The following is a 14300-nucleotide window of genomic DNA, read 5'->3' on the forward strand; positions in this document are numbered from 1 at the left end:
TGATGTTGTGTCCACACACTTGATACGCACACTTCAAATCTCTACAACCGCGACGTAGACGAGTCGCTAGTGTGGCAAATTCTTTTCGATTATATTTGTCTAAAACACTGACTCTGTTTGGAGTTAGCTATAAATGTTTGCAATACTACACAAGTCGAGACAAATGCTCTATCCACACATTTAAATTTGTAAAGCTTTGTTGATGTTTGGCAAGTGCGTGGACGCCGCATAAGGTTTCTTGTGTCAACACAAATGCAAGTACTCGAACTATTTATGATGATTTGTCTCGAAGCAGATGGATTTTGAATTCAATTTCAATTGAAGTCTGAAGAAATTTTTCAAAAATAACTGACTAGAGGATAGATTTCCTAAAAATCGATCTTCGATTATTATGTCAGAAAGATAAATTTGAAATTGTGTTTGATCGAATTCAAACACATTGTGATAATGGACAAGTTATTATTATAACACCAGATACTTTGAAAATATAAATCAACTCTTGGAAAGTAATCCTTACTGAGCAATATGAAGTAAAGTTTACACGAGATTGATTTGAACTTCAAATATAATAAATTTACATAAAGTATAGTCCGCGTAAAACTGCTAGTCCGCTCTGAATATAGAAATAAATCGCGTCGCCATAGCAAATTTTATGACTACACCTGCTCGCAAAAACTTCAGAGCGGACTAGTAGTTTGGCGCGGATTATACCTTATTACTCATTTGGTACCTTATAAATACAAAAAAAACGATTGTTGCATTAAAAATATTTCTAGATATATAAAAATCAGCAACAATTGCCCAGTGATAGCCTAGTGGTTAAGAAACTCGGCCTCTTGATCGAGAGGTCCTAGATTCAATTCTCAGACGCACCTCTGATTTTTCAGTTTTTTGGGTATTATTAATTAATTATCACTTGCTTAAACGGTGAAGGAAAACATCGTGAGGAAACCTGCATACCCAAGAAATCTAAAAACGTCCTCAAAGGTATGTGAAGTCTACCAATATGCACTTGTCCAGAGCGGTGGACTATGGCCTAATCCTTCTCATTCTGAGAGGAGACCCGTGCCCAGCAGTGGGACAGGAATGGGTTGTTGATGATGATATTATTTTTTAATATTTTGACTTTAAATCAATGTTATGTAAATGTTGCTTAGTAAGTTTTGCCTTTCAAGTGTCGATTACAAAACATATTTTGAAAATAATTACCATCTTATTGTGACGTGAAATATTAATTGCATCAATGTAATTTTCGAAAATCTCTATGTTAATACTGTGAACTGTTACAACGCCATCTATCGACAAAACTTATCAAACTAAATTGAAAAATGTAGTTATATGATCGCTCCGATCAAAGTTGAACATATTGTGTGCTGTAAAAATATACAAGTAATCTAATATAGATATATTATAATAAATAGATATAATTCTGTAGTTATTATGTATTTAAATTAAATTTTGGTTCGTAATAAGATTTATTTTGACGGCTTAAGTTGTGGATATGTTCTTGTGTGATAAGACATATCGCGTGCTTAAAGGTAAAAGGGCCTATAGCTAAGGGTTAATAGGGATTTATGCTGAAAGGGCACATAAAAAAATTTTTTTTTGCCATTCGGTTTGAAATTATCTGAAACGTAAAAATTTTTTACGTCAGATAATTTCAAACCAAACTAAAAATTTTTTACGTTTCAGATAATTTCAAACCGAATGGCAAAAAAAAATTTTTTTATGTGCCCTTTCAGCATAAATCCCTATGAACCCTTAGCTATAGGCCCTTTTACCTTTAAGCACGCGATATTATTTATAGGTCCATTGCTGATAATGGTGGCTTATATAAGGGTTTAGGTTGTCCTATAGCCCTCAGCGTATAAGAAAAAGAAATTATGTATAAAGTTGGATGAACACTACTTTGCAAATACAACTACCAATATGTATTATGATATATATTTTAAACCATGCAGTATGCAGTCCCACATAGGATATTTGCATACCTATTTCTGTCTAATAACAGCAGTGTTAAGCGCTGCTGTCTTTGAAGGGTGTGGTGTGAGACATACTTTTCCGAGGCGTGCCAGCTTAGTACTCTGGGGTAGTGGCTCAGCTGTGGCCATCCTCAGGTAGGAATCTAATCTTATCTAGGGTTGATTTATGATATTTATGTCCATGGCCCGCAGTAGCCACTTACCATCAGGTGGAGTGCATGCTTGTCTGCTACCTCCGCATTATAAAAAACGCAGTAAAAATACATATCACCATACATACCACCACCAACACGTGTTTTGGCCCAAATCAGGGTGAGTTGACTCTACAGTGGTTAATCGCTAAGGGACTTAGCATACTACTGCAGTGAACTCAGACCGGTCCCATGCCCTTAAATATAAAGATTACCAACTACCTACAACTGTAATCTTATTTGGAGAATGTCTTTCCTAATGTCATTTTTAGCTTTTTTTTTTATAATATAAGAGTAGCAGAAGAGCATGCAGTCCACCTGATGGTAAGTGGATACTGCCGCCCATGGACATCTGTAATCAACCCCAGATAGGATTAGATATTCCTACCTGAGGTCGGCCACAGATGCGCCGCTATCCCTGAGGACTAAGCTGGAACGCCTCGGAAAAGTCTGTCTCCCTTACCACACCCTTCAAACCGGAACACAGCAGCGCGTAACAATGCTGTTATTAGGTAGAAATAGGTGTGGCGGTGGTGCCGCCGGAGTCGAACCACAAAGGGTTCTACCACCTTCTAAAGAACATATCTACCATTTAAGTCGTATATTGCACAAATTGTAATGTTTTAGTAATGGGAAGTGATGTCAACCGAAATGGTGCCAATGTATCATCTTTATTGTGTCCTAAATCTAACTAACGTTATAAATGCGAATGTGTTTGTTTGTAACACTTTCACGTCTTAACTACATGACCGATTGTCGTGAAATTTTGTACACACGTTGTCAGGGGTTCAGAAAAGGACATAGGGTAACTTTTATCCCGAAAAAAGTACCGGTCCCGAGGGATAGATAAGAACCTATGACCGCGAGGGAAGCCGAGTGAAAGCTAGTACATAATGAATAAAAAAATATATTTGTCCACATCTCAGAGTAAAGGTTTATTTACGTCTACAGTCATAGAGCGTATCAGACACGTGTCGTCGCCATAGATTAGTAAAGATTACTCACTCCTAACAAGAAAATGTACCCAATTTTGAGAATTGTAATAGTTGCGTAAAAAAGTTTTGCCACGTCTCCGTGCTAAAATTTCCCTAAAATATTTGAAATTATTATTATAAATTATTTATTTATTATGTAAATTACGCAGTATTAGTTATTTATTCGTAAATTTTCTCTAAAAATGTTTTTATTTGTCAAGAATTCAATAAAAGAACTTACTAATAAGCCGTTTGTGGCTTCATTCAATTTCAAGGCGGCGAAGTATCTTTACTAATCTATGGTCGTGGCAGACAAAGTTTACTTTAGTTTAGATAATTTAATAATAATTATGTAATATTTTTCATTTAATTTAAGTATTGTAATGTTATCACGCCATATAATTGATGTTAGCATTGAGCAGCAATTATCGTATTGTGTAATTTTAATTGATGTATTTGAATTTATGTTTAGTTTATTTCACATTACTTTTATATTGTTGCATGCCGATATTGGCCAAATGTGCAGAACTTTATCAAAATATACCATCTAATGTACCATATTTGATGCAATGAATGAATAAATAAATAAATAAATAAATAAATACTATACAAAGTGTATTGACGTATTTGTTATCTACAGTAAAACAGCGCAGACACGGGCCGTGCCTTTCTAAATATTGTGGATAAAAAAAATAATTTGTCTGATACGACACGTGACTGATACGCGCAATGTCTGTAGATATAGACAGCGCTTAAATTTATATTTCTAAAATTACAAAAACATGATCTACACAATACATAAAAAAAGGATTGTTTTTAAGTTCAATTTGCCCCAATTTTTCAAAATTATGTGGTTATCGATCTGACTTGAAATATTCCTAAAATACTTATGTTATAATCATGCCAGGATATATGTAGTTGACACATGGAAGTTGCATCTTTCAAAAGCTTTCTATATACATAATCATACTACCCGCCTACATATGCAATAGTTTTATCATAACTACTTTATATTAACCCAATACCTTCTGTTTTTTGCTCAATTATTACGATATTCACTTAGCCACATGACAATTGTATCGAATCTGTTGTTATAATGAGAAAAGTTTGATTACTGTCCCACTGCTGGGCACGGGTCTCCTCTCATAATGAGAAGGATTAGGCCATAGTCCACCGCGCTGGCCAAGTGCGTATTGGTAGACTTCACATACCTTTGAGAACATTTTCTTAAGAACTCACAAACATAGATTTTCTCTAAGTGTTTTCCTTATATAGCAAGTGATAATTATTTCTAATATGCACATAACGATGTCCGATGTTCGAATCTCAAGCACGCACCTCTGATTTTTCTAAGTTATGTGCGTATTAGAAATTAATTATCACTTGCTAAAAGGTGAAGGAAAACATCGTAAGGAAACCTGCATACCTGAGAAATTTAAAAAACGGTTCTCAAAGGTATGTGAAGTCTACCAATACGCACGTGAACAGCGCGGTGGACTATGGCCTAGTCCTTCTCATTCTGAGAGGAGACCCGTGCCCAGCAGTGGGACAGTAATGGGTCGATAAAGATTTCAAAATCAATACTTTTCACATTATTACTGTACATAATATTCCGCGCTATGTATAACTCTGTTTGCATAATTTTTATACATTTTCATATCAAAGACTGTTGCAGAATAAACTTGTTCGTATCTTAGTTAAGTTTTTTTAAAAGGTGAGCTAAGGCACTTGTATCATCTAGAAAGATAGGCGTGATTGATACTCGCTTAGTGATCTAAAACGAGCAAAGATTTGAAGAGAGTAGAAACCCTTCGTGGTTCGACCGCCATACCTATTTCTGTTATAACAGCAGTGTTAAGCGCTTTTGTGTTCTAAAAAATATATATCCGAAGCGTTGTTAGTTCTTAGGGCTAGTAACACATCTGTGGCTGACCTCAGGTATAATCCGCGCCAAACGATTAGTCCGCTCCGAGTAAAGAAACGAAGAGAAGAGACAGACAATGCGGAATTTATCTGTTATAAAGAGACGAAGACAGCGTGGGATGGACCCCATGGCATACTCCGCTGCCCGCTCTCGCCCGCGGGTACATAACTGCGTTAGTGTGTCCTTATGTTACGGAGTTTATACTAACTAACTTCAGAGCGGACTAGAAGTTTGGCGCTGATTATAGTACCCTAATCTTATCTGGGGTTGATTATAATGTTGACAGTCGGCAATAGCCACTTACCGTCAGGTGGAATGCTTGCTCGTCTGCTACTCCTATATTATAAAAAATATATATATTTTCCAATTTTATCGTGGCCGGTTTGACAAGTGCCTAAGTTCTAACTTACACTTATTATTTTCAATTTAAAGTATAGTTAATTTAAGTTTCAAAGTTAGTTATTTTTATAGTTAATTTAATATAATTATTAACGAAATATTGTTTGTATACATTACAACAAACTTTTAATGTGCTTTGAGTGAGTTACTGAAAGTAAAACTTAAAAATAAAATTAATTATGTTATAATTTTTTGGAAAACAAAATAATGTAAAATAATTTCAACATGTCCATTTAAGTAATAATTTCTATATCATTTTGAAAATAGTTAATAAATATTTTAAATTATTGTAAGGAATGCCGCCGGCGGTAGTAGAACGAGATAAATTATAAATATAATTATAATAATGTATGTAAAAAGCATAATTTAATGATAAATAATATTTTTAAATGTAAATTAAAAATTAGTGTAATTTTGCATCCTACATACCAGAAAGAAATGAAAGAAAGAATCATTAAAAGAATGAAAGAAAATAATTTATTCGGCAAAGAAATTAAATTTGCAACTAATTTTATTTTGGAAATTAGTTTTGTTTAGTTTGATGGAATGTTTTGCAATCTAAAGGGTGGCGGTGCTGGCACATGAGGCGTTCTATCTTAGTCCTCGACCCTACACAATAAATTTATAATAATGAAAAATAATAAAAATATTATTGTGTAGTAAATATTGTTTACTTAAATTAAACTTACATATCTTTATTTTAATTACAAAATACTTTGCGGAAAATTAATTGAGAACCTATTAGCCTTTACGTCTCACCCTTTCAGTCAATAATTATTATTTATTACATGTCACGTTACCGAAGTTTAAATATCAAACGATTCACAGAAATTTAAATACCTTTAAGATAAATTGTATTATGTTGTCCAATATAGTTTTATAAAAAATGTTATTCTAAATTTACGTACTTTAGGCTTTTTCTTTTTTCTAATTCCGACAATTTCATTTTGGTTTTATTTTCTAGTTGGAATGCTTTGGCGTAATAGAACTATACAAGTTTAGAAGAAAATCGTTGCATCTAGATCCGTTATCAATATTCAATCTGTCTTAAGTTTTGCTTACCAAAGATCGACCTTATAATTACTTTATACTAGAAATTGACAACATTTGATCTTCTGTAGGAAAAATCAAGATAGATTGAGTATTAATTATGGACTTACCACATGCTTTTTAATTAGCATATTTAACGCCATCTAGCGATCTATATTGGACAACATATAAATAATATTTGAGACAAAATCTTATGCTCCTAATGCCTTTTGAACAGCGGCCTTCAACCTAAATGTTTAGATTAAGGCTAGATTTATAATTTAGGCTTCAATTATTGATAAATTAATAATTAATATAATTAAGCATAATCTTAATTAATTATATTGTTTATTGCTGATGCTAGGTAATTGGAATTTGTTATAAATTTTGTTGTTAAAGTGTCATTGTGACAAAAAGATATAATATTTGCTTGAAATAATGATTTGTATTCAAAAACAGCGAAGGTTTTCAATATATATCATATATCCTGTCTAGGACAAACAACTGTGAATACAAAAACACCCAGACCCAAAACATATATCTAAAATTATTATTGTAACGTCTGTCTGTATGGAACCCGGGACCCTCTACATAGGATAGATATGGTCCTATTAACACAATTCCCTCATATATAGAGACTTACAGATTTATAGCAGTATTTGGACAAGTTATCTCCAGTAATTTATATTTTTTTGCATTCAATATGGTGTTCATAGATTAGTAAAGATTACTCACTCCTAACAAGAAAATGTATCCAGTTTTGAGAATTGAAATAGTTGCAAAAAAAAGTTTTGCCACGTCTCCGTGCTAAAATGTCCCTAAAATATTTGAAATAATTATTTATTTAGTATGTAAATTACGCAGTATTAGTTATTTATTCGTAAATTATCTCTAAAAATGTTTTTATTTTTCAAGAACTCAAAAATAAAGATACTTATAAGCCGTTTGTGGCTTCATTCAATTTCAAGGCAGCGAAGTATCTTTACTAATCTATGATGGTGATAAACAAAAATTGTCAGGTGCGGCTCGTCGGCGTTCAGAATGTCAAGTTGACAGGAAACGCCCGAGCGCAGCCGAACACAACCCGAAAGTTCACGAACGCTTATATTTCGATTGGGACGAAAGGCATGGCCGAAACTTGGCCGAAACTGAATTTTGGTCACTATCATTTGTACATGGGTTAATGTTCGTTTGTTTTTGTTTTTTTGACTTGCAATGTCTGTTGTTCTTCTTGTTAATGCACTGAAATTTAATATTGTGGATACTAAAACATAAAGATGTAAATAGCAGACCCAGAGAATACCCAGTGTAGATCAAATGGAGGATGCGTGGCGACTATTATACACCCGTTTTTAATATTGAATCTATCCTCATTTTTCTTACCAAAGGTCAAAATTTGATCTGATGAAAATTTCTAGTATGTACTAGCATTGGCGGACTAAGAGAGGAGCGGGTTATAGGGGCCCGTGGTTCTGGGGGGCCTCCAAATGTCTACAAGTTCCCTTGTTCCCTTGTAGACATTTGTAAAAGCTTGTAAAATTAGATCCACTAAAACGAACGAAAGAGAAGAATATCGAATGAGGCCTCCACTCATTCGATATTTCCACTCCGGGCCTTCATCGAGCTTAGTCCACCACTGTGTACAAGTTGTCAAGTCTCGATCATTGAACAAATCATCGGATAGATTGATTATTAATAATGGGCGATATATTACCCAATGCAATATATTTTTATGGTTTATGTCAAATACATGTCTATACTGTAACTACTGCAGTCTACACTATGTGGGATCTTTGGTAGGCAAATCAAAAGATATATTGATTATTAATAATGGGCGATATATTACCCAATACAATATATTTTTATGGTTTATGTCGAATACATGTCTATACTGTACCTACTGTAGTCTGCACTCAGTGGTTGACTAAGGTGGTCGGAGGTCCGGAGTGGAGGTTGAATGGAGGCCCCCAGTCTGTATTTCGGTGATGGTTTCATTCCGGTGACATTTTTTTAACTAATAACACATTACGTACACTGATATTTCTTCAATATGACCTTGGAGGCCCTCAGGACCGGAGGCCCGGTGCAGACCCTTCCGATGCCCATAGTCCGCTAGAGTGCACTATGCAGACTTTGTCGTCAATCAAAAATAATATAGTTCTTAATAATGATTATTGTTTGCGGTATAGGTCTCGAGGGATATATTGATCTTAATGTTTTATTATAAACACGGTTAGTAATGATACAATCTTAATAAGATCGCGATGGTGTGACGTCACAACACCCTCAACCATGTCTCTAAGGATGTGATAAAAAAATGATTTGATTATCAATTTTTCTTTGTTAAAAATAAATCGATTATTGGAGATAATCGACTATGTCAATGGTATTAAAAATTGACATGTAAAAAAACGCGGGTCTGTGCATTACCGACCGTTAATTTAGATAGTCGATTTGTTAAAATAATCAGTATATTAAAATCGATTTATTGAAAATCGATTATTACTGTTTTAAAATCGATTATTACACGAAAATAAACGATTTATTGTGAAAATCGATTAGTTTTCACATTCCTAAGTGTCACCCAAAACAGTCGGGTGTCAAGAGCGACGCAGACGCGCGTTGATAAAACGCCCTACTGCAGAAAACGCCGCGTCTAACCGCTCTTTGTAACGTTTGTAATATTCGCAAATAATTATGTTATATTGTGAAATGTAATATAACCATTTTCTAAGCATTTAAAAGCACGCAGCGAGGTCGTTGATTGGTGCAAGTACGGATAAATTAATTTATATCATATATATGTACCTGTATAGAAAATATATGCACAATTTTGATTACGTTTCACACAATTTAGTTTTAATAATAATAATAATTAATAAGCATGGTTGAAATAGTTTTCCGAGGCGCTCCAGCTTAGTCCTCAGGGGTAGCGGCGCATCTATGGCCGACCTCAGTTAGGAATATATAATCCTACCTGCGGTTGACTACTGATGTTCATGGGCTGCAGTAGCCACTTACCATCAGGTGGACTGCGTGCTCGTCTGCTACTCTCAGATTATTTAAAAAAATGGTTAAATTCGATAATTGGTACCATAAGATTGTCAAAGATGTTTCGTGTTTTGTTAAACCGTTGGTTTTAGAATTTTGTGAATCAAAATTGCAAATGATTGTTCATTTTAAATAAAAACATATTAAGTAGAAAACAAGGATGCATTAATATTATAAAAGCCATTATTAATAAACGATCTATCCACAGTTTGTCTACTAAGGATCGAAATTTGTCAATTTCTAGTATGAAGAAAATGTCATAATTATATTGATCTTTCGTAAGCAAATCAAAGGATAGATTGATTACTGATAACGGGCTGAATTGACACTGAATCGATCATTTTGATATCTACTTAGATAAAAATAAACTTTGAATTTTTTTTTTGTTTTTCATTCTTTCATTTTGTTTGAAAAACCATGCTTATTGAATTATTTAAATAGTTATAAGGTTTTTGAGATGCTGTCATTGAAAATTTCAGTAATGTCTTGATCCAGATTGGTTTTTCAGTGACAGTAGTATTCATGCGACTGTAAATATTATAATAAATATTATTTAATTGTAATTCTGTAGTAAAGTTAATTTAATTTAGACTTTAATCTAGTTTATTTGGAAAACTGCTTCGATTGAAAGGTTACTATTATTCTAGGACATAACTCGTTTTAAATGTACCGTCTCAATTCTAGCTATAAAAAAAAAATATATATTTTTGAAAAAGAAAAATGTGCTTTGTACACTCACTAGGATTCCCTATGTCGTGGGTGCTATGGACACAAAGATGAATACAAAAACACCCAGACCCAGGACTAATCTAAATTCATATTTTAGATATGTTTGGCCGGGGATCGAACTTGGAATCCTCTGCGCGTCAGACCGGTATGGTGATATACGTGGTTCGTCAATACTTTACGCGAGTTATGTCAATTTACTGTGGAATAAAGTATGATGTAAATGTTCGAATAGTAACCTTCGAGAAGTCTTGTTTTCTGGTGAAACGGCGTATGACTAATATGACACAATTTAAATAGAACCCTGTAAGAATCAGAGTAGTGGATTGTAAGTCAAATTTATAGGAAGGGCCACTCAATATCAGGACGCCTTTATTCAGTGCTAAATTGTAAAAAATCATTTATTGTTATAAATGTGGATATAACTATTAAAAGTGAACGGCTGAGTTGTTTAAATATTTCAAAATTAATTCATCTGTCTTCAAAGAATGAAAAGAAAATAAAAAATCATAAATTAATATACAAAAAGTGAACAGCTGAGTTGTTTAAAGATTTCAGAATTAATTCATCTGTTTTCAAAGAATGAAAAGAAAATAAAAAATCATAAATTAATATACAAACAGTGAACAGCTGAGTTGCTTAAAGATTTCAAAATTTTACAATTAAAAAAAATAACAATAGTAATTTTAATTTTATTTTTATTAATTTTCATTGATTTTTTAAAATGTTTTGTATTATCATACGCCGCTTATTCGCTTAGGCAATGTAAAATAGCTAAAAACAAAAAAAAGTAGATTTTTTAAGACTTGCTACTGTATGTAGAGATTATTTTCATTTACAATGTTAGAATAAATGCAGATTTATCTGTTAAAGTTTTGTTAATATTTAACAACAAAAAAAGATGTAAACGTTAATTTAAAAAGATGTAAAAGTTAATTCATTTTGTCATATGGTTTCGAAAAATTATGTAATCTCGAATAAATTGAAATTTAATTTCGATATTTCCAGTTTTTTATTTACCATTCACACACATTTCAACACTTGGATATTATATAACGTGTATACATAATACAAGTACATACATACATAATACTTAGATTAGTAAAGATTACACCTAACAAGAAAATGTAACCAGTTTTGAGAATTGAAATAGTTGCGTAAAAAAGTTTTGCCACGTCTCCGTGCTAAAATGTCCCTAACATATTTGAAATAATTCTTTATTTATTATGTCAATTACGCAGTATTAGTTATTTATTCGTAAATTTTCTCTAAAAATGTTTTTATTTTTCAAAAATTAAAAAAAAGAACTTACTAATAAGCCGTTTGTGGCTTCATTCAATTTCAAGGCGGCAAAGTATCTTTACTAATCTATGACATAATATGAGTACATAATATAAGGCCTACTACTTACTGATTACCTATAAGGTTTAGGGTGTCTTTTCACCAGTAATTTGCCGGATAGCTAAGCGAGGTCGAGGCTAAGAAGAAAATCATACATGTAATAGAAAAACATTACCTTCTACAAGGTAAAAAACATAGCTTAGCTTGATAGCTTCACGCATTTTAATCTGATGAGCAAAGGTAAGAAAAAAATTAAGTAATGCAATTGGTGGATTTGAAACGCAACCTCAAGTTGGCTACCTTGCACATTTCTGATGGAAAGATACCAGTCTCAAGTGGCAAAGACCGCCAAAAAGTCAAAAAGAACAAAAAATGTTCAACAACGAAAATTTTGATGGCTGCTTTTGATTATGATTATTTTTTTATTTATTTAAAATAAAACTTAAGTATAATTTACATGAAATGAAAAATGAGCAAAGCGGCACTGAAAAGTCATTTCATTTGTGAAAAAACAAAATTTTGTAAACGACTTACTAAGACGAAATACAACATTATGAAAATGGTGCGCACAAAAACTTTTAAACATTATCATTATAATATGTATAATAGTTGAATAATACTGCTTTAATATTATTAAGTCCTTATTAATATTAGATTTTATAATATTACAGATAAAAGTGTATTACATGAATAAAATTAAGCAATTCCAAAATGCAAGACAGTTTTCAAGGGAACATTGAATATTTATTATATTTTAACATTTATAGTACATTTATAAGACGAGAATATTACACATTCCTAAAATTACATTTAACTACATATTTTTTGAATATCGTGTTTCTATTGAAATATTATTTTGGCCTGAACATTTAAAAAGTTCACAAATGGCGCCAAAGAGAGTGAATTCGTCACATTGACATTAGTGATTTGAAAGTATATATTATCTATATCTAACTATATATTGTCTATGGTACGTTCGGGCTTGTTTTTTTAGACAATCATTCTCTCATTTTCATTTTAAACATACAATATTATTACTTAATCTACTAAATAACAGATCTGAATGCAGTACATAAATTATTAATTAACCTAAAGTAAAAAACATGAACAATAAATATTTTGTAAACATTCTATTAAAAATCTATCACAAAAAACATTACTCTCATACAATCGAAATTTAAAGTTTTCCTAAAATATAAAGGCATTCGTTGCTATATATCTGGCAGTTACGTAAAACTAAAAGTAATTTAGTTCGTTTACTACAATGTTTGTTTATTATATCACTAAAAAGTAGATATTGCATAAATAATAATAAAATTCATTCGTTACCTAATGAATACATTATACTAAAATTACTTTTCCATTACAGAAGCATCTATAGATGGCGTGGCTGTCTTGATTCCACCGTATTGTGCGTTAATTTCTGTTGTACAGCTGCAGTATACCGCTATTTATTTGTACGCAGTGTGGATGACGCATTATACTACGCATTATAATTCAGGTAGAAGTCATGACCTAGTAAATCTAGGTCATGACTTCTACCTGAAGTCAACCACAGGTGCGCTGCTGCACTTAAGAAATAAATCAGGATGTTTTGTGTATTTCCCTTACATTCTTTAATAAAACATGAAAACATATTATTGTAACATTTTAAAGCATCAAACTATTCATTTTTATAAAATAAAACGAACAGTATAGCCATTGTAAGTTTATAATAAAATCTTGCAAGTAGTATTCTTCAACATATTAGAACCTAAACTAAGATAAAAAAACAAAGAACAAGTAAACTTAGTCCATTTTAGGCGGCAGTTCGTGTACATGATCTAAAGATATAAATAATAAACAATATAATTATAACAACCTTTTCAATTCCTTGTCTATAACTGTATTATAAATATATTTTCGTAAACACTTAAAATATTTAAAAATATATAATAAAAACTAAATTCTGTGAGCTGGTATTATTGTGTATTCAAAATATAATATTTTATATATTTTATATATTCTCCTGAACTGTAAAGTAATATAATACAACTTTATTTAGTCTACGATTTTCTTATTACAAATTGCAAGCGGAAAAAGTAGCTATGAGAATTCAAAAAAATCATCTAATATTATTTATTTTATTAATACTTCATTGTATTATTAAACGATAACCTATAGCTCCTTAGAGCTTCAATTTAAAGGATGAACACTTAATTTGCGTTTATTAATACTTTTTAAAGATGCATAATAATTAATTCTAATGTAACATTCATATAAATGTACACCTAACATGTATCATTTTAATATACCATATACGAAGCCGATTTTCAAAAGGGAATGTGTTGAAGCGGGATGAAAATTTCTTTTTTTAAATGACCACGATTGAGGTACAGTCCGACAAACTTTTGTATGCGTGTGGCGGTTTTCGAAAACAGTCATTTGTTGTCAGCTAAGTATAGTCCGCGTAAAACTGCTAGTCCGCTCTGAATATAGAAATAAATCGCGTCGCCATAGCAAATTGTATGACTGCACCTGCTCGCAACAACTTCAGAGCGGACTAAAACTTATTTTATTTGTCAAAAAATGAATAATTTTTCGCATTATTATTAGAGATTTGGTATAATACGTTAAATATTTATAAAATAATTATATTTGCCATTTCTTAGGTAGTTTTAACAACCTGGGTTGTGATAGCCTA

Source organism: Epargyreus clarus, unplaced genomic scaffold (assembly GCF_041222505.1).
Source record: "Epargyreus clarus isolate Ecla_fem2 unplaced genomic scaffold, WU_Ecla_fem_2.2 ptg000016l, whole genome shotgun sequence".
Classification (NCBI taxonomy): domain Eukaryota; kingdom Metazoa; phylum Arthropoda; class Insecta; order Lepidoptera; family Hesperiidae; genus Epargyreus; species Epargyreus clarus.